This window comes from Triticum urartu, chromosome 6A (genome assembly GCF_056163025.1).
Source record: "Triticum urartu cultivar PI428250 chromosome 6A, HENAU_Tu73, whole genome shotgun sequence".
NCBI classification, from domain to species: Eukaryota; Viridiplantae; Streptophyta; class Magnoliopsida; order Poales; family Poaceae; genus Triticum; species Triticum urartu.
In genome coordinates this window covers 404,110,931-404,124,278 of record NC_141878.1, presented here as the reverse complement: position 1 = coordinate 404,124,278, position 13,348 = coordinate 404,110,931, and the positions used below count along the sequence as shown (strand labels likewise).

General features: G+C 43.5%; 1 long non-coding RNA gene across 1 annotated transcript; it reads right to left on the bottom strand.

Moving 5' to 3' along the window:
* Window positions 1–1,231: 1,231 nt before the first annotated feature.
* Window positions 1,232–5,281, bottom strand: LOC147965416 (uncharacterized). Its single transcript, XR_015608329.1, has 3 exons — window positions 4,190–5,281; window positions 3,310–3,398; window positions 1,232–2,070 (listed from the first exon to the last, which is right to left on the bottom strand). It is a non-coding gene; the product is annotated as an uncharacterized LOC147965416 (long non-coding RNA).
* Between the last annotated feature and the right edge of the window lie 8,067 nt (window positions 5,282–13,348).

Sequence of the window (13,348 nt, the reverse complement as noted above, 5' to 3'; positions counted from 1 at the left end):
CAAAGGGCAGTATGGCCGTGTGAGTGCTCTAGAATCTGGGAAGCTAGTGTGGGCCTGGTTGTCCAAGGTCAACGAAGGCGTCTCAACACAGAGAGACTCAAGGATAGATGTGCTTCGCAATCTCTTCAACTGATTCAAGAGGAATGACAATGAGAATGTCCACCTCACTTTCGACCGCCTCACTGATATCACAAATGAGCTTCATGCACTTGGCGCCACTGAGATCACCAATAAGTCGTGAAGAAGCTATTGAGATCACTTGACAACTCATTTGACACCCTATCATTGATGATCCAACAACGTCCTGACTTCAAAGATCTCGATCTGTCTAACATAGTTGAGAGGCTCAACACACATGATTTCCAGCTATCTGAGAAGAGAGATATCTATGGTCCCAACTATGGCCGATCTCGTGCATTGAAGGCAAAGGCTGTATCCTCATTTGAAGAATCTGACTGCAGTTCTGATGATCCTGAAGACATAGGCAAAGAACTAGCAATGCTTGTGAGAAAGTTCCAAAAGTTCTCCAAGAAGAATCGCTTCAGAAAATCTTCAAGATCCAGCTCCAAGAATGATGAGGCTTCCACCTGTGACTAGAAGAAGAGAACATGCCACAAATGCAAGAAGCCAGGCCACTACATATCTGAATGTCCTCAATGGGAAAAGGAAGCAAAGAAAAAGAAGAAGAGCAAGGAATATGACGTTGATGATAAGAATAAGAAGAAATCCGCAAAGTCTTCTTCAAAGTCTTCATCTTACAAGCACTATTGTATGATGCTGCTAACGTGACACTACGATCAAAGACCCTTTGGCGAAATTGTGTGCGATGCATTAATCGCAAGCGGTGATGTAAAAAAACCGTCAAAAAAGATGCAAAATGTTTGTGATGAAGAATACATCAAAGACGGTTCAGATTTTATTTGCATGTGCGATGCGAGCATACGGTTCAGTTCAGTTAATTGTTTACGATGAGGCAGAACAAAAGAAACGGGCAGCTAAATGAGGGTGTGTGCGATATACGTTATACAATTCACTCAGATGAATTGTTTGTGATGAGGCGAAACAACAGAAACAGGCAGCCAGATGAAGGTGTGTGTGATATACGACATACAATTCACTCGGATGAACTGTTTGTGATTAGGCAACACAAAAGAAACGACCAGTCAGATCAAGGTGTGTGCGATATACAGCATACGGTTCATTGTGATAAAATGTTTGTGTTAAGCCAAGAGAACATAAATATTTCACATAAACAAGATGTGTGTAATACGTGGCAAACATCCAATTACATAGGTGTCTAGTACACACATGACATTTCCACACACCAAAGTAAACTATTACATGCATAATTAACTAGGATAAACGGTCATCTGATCATCATCTACTTCTTGTGCTAGCTCGATGTTCCTTCTATGCTAAGTTTCCATTAATTGATGGCATTTTATGAACACGCCACCGTTTCCCGCCATTTTCTCACTCGTTTCCCGCCACCCAGCGATATTGCTCACAAACCTAGGCGGCACGCGACGCACGGAGGCAACAAGCGCAACCTGTAGCACATCCACCTTTTCCAAGCATGCCAACCCACCAAAGCGTCACCTCTGCCATCAACCCCGTCAATGAGAAAAACGAGAAGGCGGCACGACCTGTCGAGGCCGAGGCACTCCCTGGCAACGTGATGGACGACGCCATGATGCGCGTCATCGCCAGGGTTGAGCAGATGTAACACCCACGATGCGGCTATATCACCCACGTGTCGGAGCACGACTTAGAGGCATAACCGCATGGTAGGCATGTCACAAGAGGGGTAATCTTTACACATCCCATGTACTGAATAAGAAAGGGATAAAGAGTTGGCTTACAATCGCCACTTCACACAATTACAAGTTAAACATACATCATCTAGAATACAATCAAGGTCCGACTACCCCAAATGCTAGATCCTCGATCGCCCCAACTGGCTCCACTACTGATCAACCGGAAACAAAACAAGACAACGAACAAGATCTTCATCAAGCTCCCACTTGAGCTTGGTTGCGTCTTTTGCCTTGGTGTCATCGGCACCTGCAACTGTTTGGAAGTATCTGTGAGTCACGAGGACTCAACAATCTCACACCCACGAGATCAAGACTATTTAAGCTTATGGGTAGGAAAGGGTAGTGAGGTGGAGCTACAGCAAGCACTAAGCATATATGGTGGCTAACATACGCAAATGAGAGCGAGAAGAGAAGAAAAACAACGGTCGTGAACAAGATATGATCAAGAAGTGATCCTGAGTCTACTTACGTTCAAGCATAACACCAAAACCGTGTTCACTTCCCGGACTCAGCCAGAAAGAGACCATCATGGCTACACACGCGGTTGATGCATTTTAATTAAGTTAAGTGTCAAGTTCTCTACAGCCGGATATTAACAAATTCCCATCTGCCCATAACCGCGAGCACGACTTTCGAAAGTTCAAACCCTGCAGGGGTGTCCCAACTTAGCCCATCACAAGCTCTCATGATCAACGAAGGATATTCCTTCTCCCCGGAAGACCCGATCAGTCTCGGAATCCCGGTTACAAGACATTTCGACAATGGTAAAACAAGACCAGCAAGACTGCCCGATGTGCCGACATCCCGATAGGAGCTGCACATATCTCGTTCTCAGGGCAACACCGGATGAGACATCCTACGAGTAAAATCAAACCTCAAGTTTCCCCAAGGTGGCCCCGCAGTCTACTCGGTTCGGACCAACTCTTAGACAAGCACTGGCCCGGGGAGGGGGGGCTTAAAATAAAGATGACCCTCGGGAGTGCGACTCCCAAGGGAAAAGTAGGTGGTGGTGAGGCAAAAGGTAAAACCAAGGTTGGGCCTTGCTGGAGGAGTTTTATTCAAAGAGAACTGTCAAGGGGTTCCCATAACACCCAACCGCGTAAGGAACACAAAATCAAGGAGCATAACACCGGTATGACGGAAACTAGGGCGGCAAGAGTGGAACAAAACACCAGGCATAAGGCCGAGCCTTCCACCCTTTACCAAGTATATAGATGCATTAATATAAATAAGAGATATTGTGATATCCCAACATATCATGTTCCAAACATGGAACAAACTTCATCTTCACCTGCAACTAGCAACGCTATAAGAGGGGCTGAGCAAAGCGGTAACATAGCCAAACAACGGTTTGCTAGGAAAGGTGGGTTAGAGGCTTGACATGGCAATGTGGGAGGCATGATATAGCAAGTGGTAGGTATCATGGCATAGCAATAGAGCGAGCAACTAGCAAGCAAAGATAGAAGTGATTTCGAGGGTATGGTCATCTTGCCTGAAATCCCGCAAGGAAGAGGAACGAGTCCATGAAGAAGATAAACGGACGTAGTCGAACAGATCCTCACAAACGCGACGTTATCGGAACTAACCCGAAGAAGCAACACCGGAAAGAAGCAAATAACATAGTAAACAACCATCACAAGCATGGCATGATGCACAACCAAGTATGATGCATGTCCGGTTTAATGAAGCATGGCATGGCAAAGTGCACAAGCAATCCTACAAATTAAGTGGAGCTCAATATGCAACGAGTTGCATATTGACGAAACACCACGTGACTTATTTAGTTCTCTCCCATTTATGTACTCAACAATATTAAATGTTGGTTAGCATGGCAAGAGGTGAAGCATATGAAAACTACCTATCTAGGCAAGTTTAAATGAGGCCGGAACAACAAGCAACAAGTCCGAAAACTCCTCATGTGCATATTATGAATTTGGTACTGTTCTGCCCTAAACCATATTTTAGAGTTGTTAAACATGCAAGATGAGTGCACCAAGTTAAACTAGGCATTTTTCTACCCCGTTTACATATAAAGTTTGTTAGGTTTGGAGCTACGGTTATTTAGTTATGAATTAAAGCATTTTAACATATTATTAGAGCAAATTTAATCAAACAGCATTTTAAATATTTTAAACATGATTGAAAGTTGGATATTATGAAACTAGATAAAATTCTAAGCATTTTTCATATAAAGTTTGTTTAATTCCGGGTCATGAGTAAATATATGCATGAAGGCTAGGGTCTTTTCTGTAAAAACTGCAATTCCCCGGTTAAAAGACAAATTCGCCGATCTGGAAAAAAAGTAAGCGGGCCGAATCTGGCTGGCCCGAAAGCAGGGAAAAAAAGGGGAGGGCGCTCAGGGGTGGCCTCACCATGGGCCTTGGCCCGATTCTATGGAGGAGGCGGCCTGGCAGGGCACGCTGGGCCTTGGTGCTTGTCCACGTAGGCACTGGAACGGGTCAACGGAGGCGAGCAAGGCAGCGGTTGCGGGCGCGGCTCCTCTGTTCAACAGGAAGCAGATAGAGGGGACGCGGGCGGCTCAGGTGGACTCCGACGAGGTCGCCGGTGGCCGGGAACGAAGCCCAGCCGGCGAGATCCGGCTAGGAATGACAAGGGAGACGGAGGCAAACGGTGGCTTGGTATCTTGGTGACGGTGAGGCAAGCGAAGACGGCGGCGCCAGGTGGGTTCTGGGCGGAGACGAGCTCTTGGAGCAGGCGAGCAAGGCAGGAGGAGGGCCGGCGGGAGCCACGACGAGGATCCGGCGCGGCTCGGGTCCCAGTGGCCGGAGCCGGAGGTGGCCGGCGATGTTCAGCGTTGTCGCCGCAAGCTGCCGGGGAGTGGGACGCGTCCATGGCAGGGAACGGTGACGGCAGCAGGCAAAGTAGACCGGGAACTTGATGTTTGGGTTGTCCTCGTCGAGCGAAGCAAAGGAGGCGAGGTCGCAGGGAAGGCCGACGGCTAGGGACTCGCGACGGCGGCGGGGAACTTGGCGGCAGCAGCAGGTTCCTGCAGGGAGGCGAGGTGATGGCGACTCCGGCAGCGCAACTGCTACGGGTTGGAGCTAGGGCTTCCATGGCGGCGCTGCGAAGACAAAAGAGAGAGAGAGAGAGAGAGCAGAGTGAGAGAGAGAAAAAGAGAGAGCAGGTGGGGAAGGAAGGGAGCAGGGCATGGCGGGGAACTCATCTCCGGCGACGAGGCGGCTTCTCGGTGGCGCGGGGTCCTGGAGGTGAAGCTCGGGCGAGCTCCTCTCGATCTGCATCGAGGAGGGAGCAAGAGGCTCTGCTGCAGGTCGCCTGGTGGCCGTTGGATCTCTATCCGGCAGTCCCGGATGGATGGATCGGTGGTTGGTGGATCTGGATCGAGGAATTTTGCAAGGAGGCAGCGGGATCGGGGGAGGGGATCCCGAGAGGAGCGACCAGGTGGAGCTAGTGGCGGCGGCGCGACGGGACAAGGGAAGAATTTTAGGGTTGTCCAAAATGGACTAGGAGTGGAGGAATATATACAGACGAATTTAGGTTAGGGGCTACCTCGTCCCTCCGATCGCAATCGGATAATCACGAATAAATACCTGGGGAGTCCAAATAAAAAACGGAGATGTTTTGTAGATGTTTGGGGATGAACTGAATTCAACTGTGACCACTGCCCGGGTCGGGTCCGGGACAGCTTTCGGACGCGCGTGTGAGGAGGGCCGCGGGCTGATGAGAGAGGGTAGATTGGGCCTGGCGGTAGGTAGTGGGCTGTGCAGAAAGCCTTGGGCTGAGAGAAGAGAAGATAGAGACCCGGTGACTGTTTCCGGAGACGAAAAACGTCCGACGTTAGACCGGCTATATTGCCGCTATAGTTATCCGTTGGGGCATCAAACGGACTCCGAATGCGATGAAACTTGGCAGGCGGCCTATCTACAACATAACAACACCACATGCCAACTTTCAACCCATTCTGAGAACATTTTTTCGGCCACTAATAAAATAATATCTCGGACATGCCGCTGGCGCGTGCAAGTGTGTCTGGGCTCAGAACGGGCAATGGAAAGAACTGAGAAACCCGGACGAATGCAAGTTTTGAAAAACATGATGATGCAGTGCACATGATGACATGAAAAGATGCAACACGCAAGCAAATGACATGGCAATGACAACGAATAACTGGAAGACACCTGGCGCAACGGACTCGGGGCGTCACAGCAGACCCTTGGCGCATGGCGCTTCAGTGCCGCGGATCAAGATAGGCATGTTAGCGCCGAGAGGCTGCAGCTCGCCACACAACATGATCGATGGCGCGCCACAGAGCAAGCTAGGAGCGCCTACCCCGATAGGCTGCGGCTCGCCGCACGGGGAGACCGTTGGAGCACCGTAGAGTGAGAGGCGCGGCACGCCACACAGCAAGAGCGGATCCATCGGCGCTTTCCTGCTGTCGACAAGGCATCGCATCCGGGTACACGTCCTGTCAGTATCCCCATTCCTCACCAGGAGTGAGCAGAGGCCCTCTACACCGTACTTGCACCATAGGCCAGCTGCGTCGTACTTGCACCGGACGCCCGCAGCATCGTTCGCCTTGTCCACGGCCCTCTCGATGTCAACGCGCTAGTCGCTAGGCTCGACCACCTCCTTGGCCTAGGTGTCCACCTGGGCGCAGTAGAGGAACATGGCCGTCGCATCCTCGAGATGGTGATCTCCGATGAAATAGCCAACTTGGAGCTCGAGATCGCGCTCCAGATGTACTGCGAGCGTGTCGACCGCTTGGACGAACGCCTGCATGAATTCAGGCAGAGCCAAGAGCTACCGTAGGCAAGGGCTGCTGGGCGAGTTTTATTTTGTTGAGTCATTTCGACGTGGATCGCTATGTATTCACATCAATCTTAATATTGCTCCGTTTATTGCTCTGTTTCAATGTGTGTACTCTGTTTTCCGTTCTTATATGTTCTGTTTCAATATGTGTGTATATGCTTTCCATTCTATATATATGCATGATAATAACTAGATACAAATTAGTATATAAAACAGATAGAAAATGGAATTCATAATATATATATATATATTAATTGTTCATTAGTTCATCACAGAATATATATAATATCATCACATATATGTGATGATACTTAACTACTAGGTACAATGCATAAAATTGAAAACAAATAATACTAAAACTAATAATCCCTCTTGGGGGCAGTATTCAGGCAGCCCCTCGCCAGCAGCTCCCTGGTGCGTGGCGTCTTCCTAGCGCGGAGGCAGTACACCGCCTCATAGCGCTTGACGTACCGATCTGCCTCTTGCTGAAGGACGAGCACGAACAATCTTGCCATTTCGTTGGGCGCCCATCGGAGCTCCTCGTCGGTGGCACGCTGGAGCTTATTGACCCACCTCCACGCAGCGATGAGGCACCTAGCGCCTTTGACCTTCCTTGCAAAGTACCCGTCTTCGTACACCTCCTCCACATGACGACGCGCCCGCCCCCAAAGCTCCATTGCCTCCTTTTTCTAGGCGGTATCACGGGCTTCACAGGCTGCCTGGTACCTGGCTTCCTCCTCCACCATCTCCTTGAACGCCACTTGTTTGGCTTTCTCAGCCGGCGGCAGCGACTTCCACAAAGAAAGATTGTACTGGCCCCAAAACCAATCCAAAGTCGGGGGGTCCGGCACAACCTTGTCTGGCGGTGCGTAGGGGTCCTCCTCGTCGCTGCTCTTCGACTGAGCATCCTCGGGGGGCGGCGACTCCTCGTCGGCGCGTGGGCAGATCGGCGGCACCATGGCAGAGATTTGAGAGAGAGAGAGAGAGAGAGAGGGCGAGCGAGGGGAGGATGTAGATGAGAATGCAGGCGGGACGATGTGAGCAAGGTAGTATTTATTGGCAGTCGGAATCTAGATCGACGGGAACAGTACACACGCCGGTCGCCGGAATTTACGAGTACTGTAGTTTGAATTACACATGATTCCCACAGCAAAATCCATGTGTGAACTTAATAGCTGACGGTTTCTAATACAAAACCGTGTCTGATTAATAACCCGCGCCACTCACCTTCCAAACCTCGAGGCGCGAAATAGAGTGCCAATTGTGTGGAGGCCGGTTGTCTTGCCAGATCTTTACATTTTTTTTTAAACATCAGATATTTACATCGTCTGATGATTTTTTAACTCACATACAAGTACACAAAAATATGATTTTTCAAACCATTATGGTTAGCCGTTGCATGTAGATGTAGTTCAAATTTGAATTACTGTCATTAAATGGCTAGAAAATCACTTAGATGTCTTTAAAAGGTCAAATGACTCCTAGAATTTTCCAAACTTTCACATGACAGTTGTGTTTGTGCACGCTAAATATAGAAAAAAATTGAAGGCCATAAGAGGAAGCTATCTCATGTTCGTCATCAAACATACATTGTTCCCTCTCAAAAACACGAGCCTTCTAGTGAGTTGCTACGGTTTGTGAGGGGACTGTGTCCAAAATTTCGTCAAGCAAGCCAATTTTTTTACCACATCATCTTGGTGGCATGACATTACATCAAGCAAGGTTTCATGTTTTTCTGATCATTTTTTATTTTTTGGAATTAAAATGCCATGGCACTCCATGCATGTGTCCATGCCATGACACCAATATGTTTGAAAATTCCTTATAATTTATTGGACATGGAATTAACTCGCACACAAGTACACACATATGATTTTTAAACCGCTATGGTTAGCTGTTACATGTAGATGTAGTTCAAATTTGAATTAAGGTTATTAAATGGCTAGAAAATCACTCAAATGTATTTAAAAGGTCAAATGACCCCTAGAATTTTCCAAATTTTCACATGACAGTTGTATTAGTGCACGTTAAATGTAGAAAAAAATTTGAAGGCCGTAAGAGGAAGCTATCTCCCGTTCGTCATCAAACATGCATTGTTCCCTCTCGGAACCACGAACCTTCTAGTGAGTTGCTCCGGTTTGTGAGGTGTGTGTGTCCAAACTTTCGTCAAACAGGCCAATTTTTTACCACATCATATTGGTGGCATGACATTACATCAAGCAATGTTTCATGTTTTTCTAATCATTTTTTAATCTTTTAGAATTAAATTGCGATGGCACTCCATGCATGTGTCCATGCTGTGAGACCAATATGTTTTAAAATTCCTTCTAATTTACTACACATGGAACTAACTCGCACACAAGTACACAAATATGATTTTCCAAAACGTTATGGTTAGTTGTTGCATGTAGCTGTAGTTCAAATTTGAATTACGGTCATTAAATGGCTAGAAAATCACTTAAATGTCTTTAAAAGGTCAAATGACCCCTAGAGTTTTCCAAATTTTGACATGAAAGTTGTATTAGTGCATGTTAAAGGTAGAAAAAAAAATTAAGGACGTAAGAGGAAGCTATCTCCCGTTCGTCATCAAACATGCATTGTTCCCTCTCGGAATCACGAGCCTTCTAGTGAGTTGCTCCGGTTTGTGAGGGTGTCTGTCCAAACTTTCGCCAAACATGCCAATTTTTTTACCACATCATCTTGGTGGCATGAAATTACATCAAGCAAGGTTTCATGTGTTTCTCATCTTTTTTTTGGAATTTAAATGCCATGGCACTCCATGCATGCGTCCATTGCGTCAGACCAATATGTTTGAAATTTCCGTCCAATTTACTGCACATGGAATTAACTTGCACACAAGTACACAAATATGATTTTTCAAACCGTTATGACCTCAACACAAGTATTTCTCAAATTCACAAATACTCAACTAGCATGACTCTAATATCACCATCTTAATATCTCAAAACAATCATCAAGTATCAAACTTCTCATAGTATTCAATGCACTCTATATGAAAGTTTTTATTATACCCATCTTGGATGCCTATCATATTAGGACTAATTTTATAGCCAAAGCAAATTACCATGCTGTTCTAAAAGACTCTCAAAATAATATAAGTGAAGCATGAGAGATCAATAATTTCTATAAAATAAAACCACCACCGTGCTCTAAAAAGATATAAGTGAAGCACTAGAGCAAAATTATCTAGCTCAAAAGATATAAGTGAAGCACATAGAGTATTCTAATAAATTCCGATTCATGTGTGCCTATCCCAAAAGGTGTGTACACCAAGGATGATTGTGGTAAACTAAAAAACAAAGACTCAAATCATACAAGATGCTCCAAGCAAAACACATATCATGTGGTGAATAAAAATATAGCCTCAAGTAAAGTTATCGATGGATGAAGAGGAAAGAGGGGATGCCTTCCGGGGCATACCCAAGCTTAGGCTTTTGGTTGTCCTTGAATTTTACCTTGGGGTGACTTGTTCATCCCCAAGCTTAGGCTCTTGCCACTCCTTATTCCAAAATCCATCAAATCTTTACCCAAAAACTTGAAAACTTCACAACACAAAACTCAATAGAAAATCTCATGAGCTCCGTTAGTATAAGAAAGCAAACTACCACTTTAATGTACTATAATGAACTCATTATTTATTTATATTGGTGTTAAACCTACTGTATTCCAACTTCTCTATGGTTCATACCCCCCGATACTAGCCATAGATTCATCAAAATAAGCAAACAACACACGAAAAACAGAATCTGTCAAAAGCAGAACAGTCTGTAGCAATCTGGATAGTTCGAATACTTATGTAACTCCAAAAATTCTGAAAATTTAGGAAAACCTTAATAATTTGTGTATTGACCTACTGCAGTTTGAATTGGTATTTTATCGCTCTCTGGTAAAAAATGAAAATTATTCTCGTGAGCGCATACTTTCTGTTTTTTTCAGCAAGATCAAACAACAATCACCCAAGAAGATCCTAAAGGTTTTACTTGGCATAAACACTAATTAAAACATAAAAACACAATCATAACAGAGGATATATGATTTATTTATTACTAAACAGGAACAAAAATAAAATTGGGTTGCCTCCCAACAAGCGCTATCGTTTAACGCCCCTAGCTAGGCATAAAAGGTGGAATAGATCTAAGTATTGTCATCTTTGGTATGCAATCCATAAGTGGCTCTCATAATAGATTCATAAGGTAATTTAATTTTATTTCTAGGAAAGTGTTCCATGCCTTTCCTTAACGGAAATTGGAATCTAATATTTCCTTCTTTCATGTCAATAATTGCACCAATCGTTCTAAGGAAAGGTCTACCAAGAATAATAGGACATGTAGGATTGCAATCTATATCAAGAACAATGAAATCTACGGGCATATAATTCCTATTTGCAACAATAAGAACATCATTAATCTTTCCCATAGGTTTTCTTAATGGTGGAATCCGCAAGGTGCAAATTTAAGGAACAATCATCAAATTCACGGGAACCTAACACATCACACAAAGTTTTTGGAATCGTGGAAACACTAGCACCCAAATCACATAAAGCATAGAATTCATGATCTTTTATCCTAATTTTAATAGTAGGTTCCCACTCATCATAAAGTTTTCTAGAGATAGAAACTTCTAGTTCAAGCTTTTCTTCATAAGATTGCATTAAAGCATCTATGATATGTTTAGTAAAAGCCTTATTTTGATCATAAGCATGAGGAGAATTTAACACAGATTGCAACAAGGAAATACAATCTATCAAAGAGCAATTATCATAATTAAATTCCTTGAAATCCAAAATAGTGGGTTCATTGCTATGTAAAGTTTTGACCTCTCCAATCCAACTTTTATTACCAAGATCTAAAAACTCCGAATCATTGGGACGCCTTTTAACTAAAGTTGACTCATCTCCAGTCCCATCTTTATCAAGATTCATATTGGAAAACAAAGATTTAATAGGAGACACATCAATCACATTTAGATCTTCATCATTATTATCATGAAAACTAGAAGAACACGCTTTCACAAAGCAATCTTTTTTAGCACGCATCCTAGCGGTTCTTTCTTTGCACTCATCAATGGAAATTCTCAGGGCCTTGAGAGACACATTTATATAATGCTTAGGTGGAATAGATCTAAGTTTCAAAGAATCAACATCAAGATAAATTCCATCCATGTTCCTAACCAACTCATCAATCTTAAGCAATTTTTTCAATCAAAGCATTGAAATTCTTTTGTGAATTCATAAATTCTTTAACACTAGTCTCAAAATTAGAAGGCATCTTATTAAAATTTCCATAAGAGTTGTTGTAGGAATTACCATAATTATTAGAGGAATTACTAGGGAACGGTCTAGAATTAAAATTTCCTCTATATGCGTTGTTACCAAAATTGTTCCTACCAACAAAATTCACAACCATAGATTCATTATTATTCTCAATCAAAGTGGAAAAAGGCATATCATTAGGATCAGAAGAAACACTCTTATTGGCAAACAATTTCATAAGTTCATCCATCTTTCCACTGAAAACATTAATCTCTTCAATCGCATGAACCTTTTTACTAGTGGATCTTTCAGTGTGCCATTGAGAATAATTAACCATAATATTATCTAGGATTTTAGTAGCTTCTCCTAAAGTGATTTCCATAAAAGTGCCTCCCGCGACCGAATCTAAAAGATTTCTAGAAGCAAAATTCAATCCGGCATAAAAAATTTGTATAATCATCCATAAATTTAAACCATGTGTAGGGCAATTATGTATCATTAATTTCATCCTCTCCCAAGCTTGTGCAATATGCTCATGATCAAGTTGCTTAAAATTCATAATATCGTTTCTAAGAGAGATGATCTTAGCAGGAGGAAAATACTTAGAGATAAAAACATCTTTGCACTTATTCCATGAATCAATACTATTTTTAGGCAAAGAAGAGAACCAAGTTTTAGCACGATCTCTAAGAGAAAACAAAAATAGCTTCAATTTAACAATATCATTATCCACATCTTTCTTCTTTTGCATATCACACAAATCAACAAAGTTGTTTAGATGGGTAGCGGCATCTTCACTAGGAAGGCCAGAAACTTGATCTTTCATGAAAAGATTCAACAAAGCAACATTAATTTCACAAGATTCAGCATCGGTAATAGGAGCAATCAGAGTGCTAATAAAATCATTGTTGTTGGTATTGGAAAAGACACAAAATTTAGTATTATCTTGAGCCATCATGAACAACAATCAATCCAACACACAATCACACAAGAAGCGAGCGAAAAAGAGGCGAAAGGAAAAGAGGGCGAATAAAACGGCAAAGGTGAAGTGGGGGAGAGGAAAACGAGAGGCGAATGGCAAATAATGTAATGCGAGGGATAAGAGTTTATGATGGGTGCTTGGTATGTCTTGACTTGAGCGTAGATCTCCTCGACAACGGTGCCAGAAATCCTTCTTGCTACCTCTTGAGCATGCGTTGGTTTTCCCTTTAAGAAGAAAGGGTGATGCAGCAACATAGCGTAAGTATTTCCCTCAGTTTTTGATAACCAAGGTATCAATCCAGTAGGAGATAACATGCAAGTCACCTAGTACCTGCACAAACAATCAAGAACCTCGCAACCAACGCGATAAAGGGGTTGGCAATCCCTTCACGGTCACTTACGAAATTGCGATCTGATAAAGATAATAAGATAAATATTTTTGGTATTTTTATTGTACAGATTGCAAAATAATAAACAATATGTGATATAA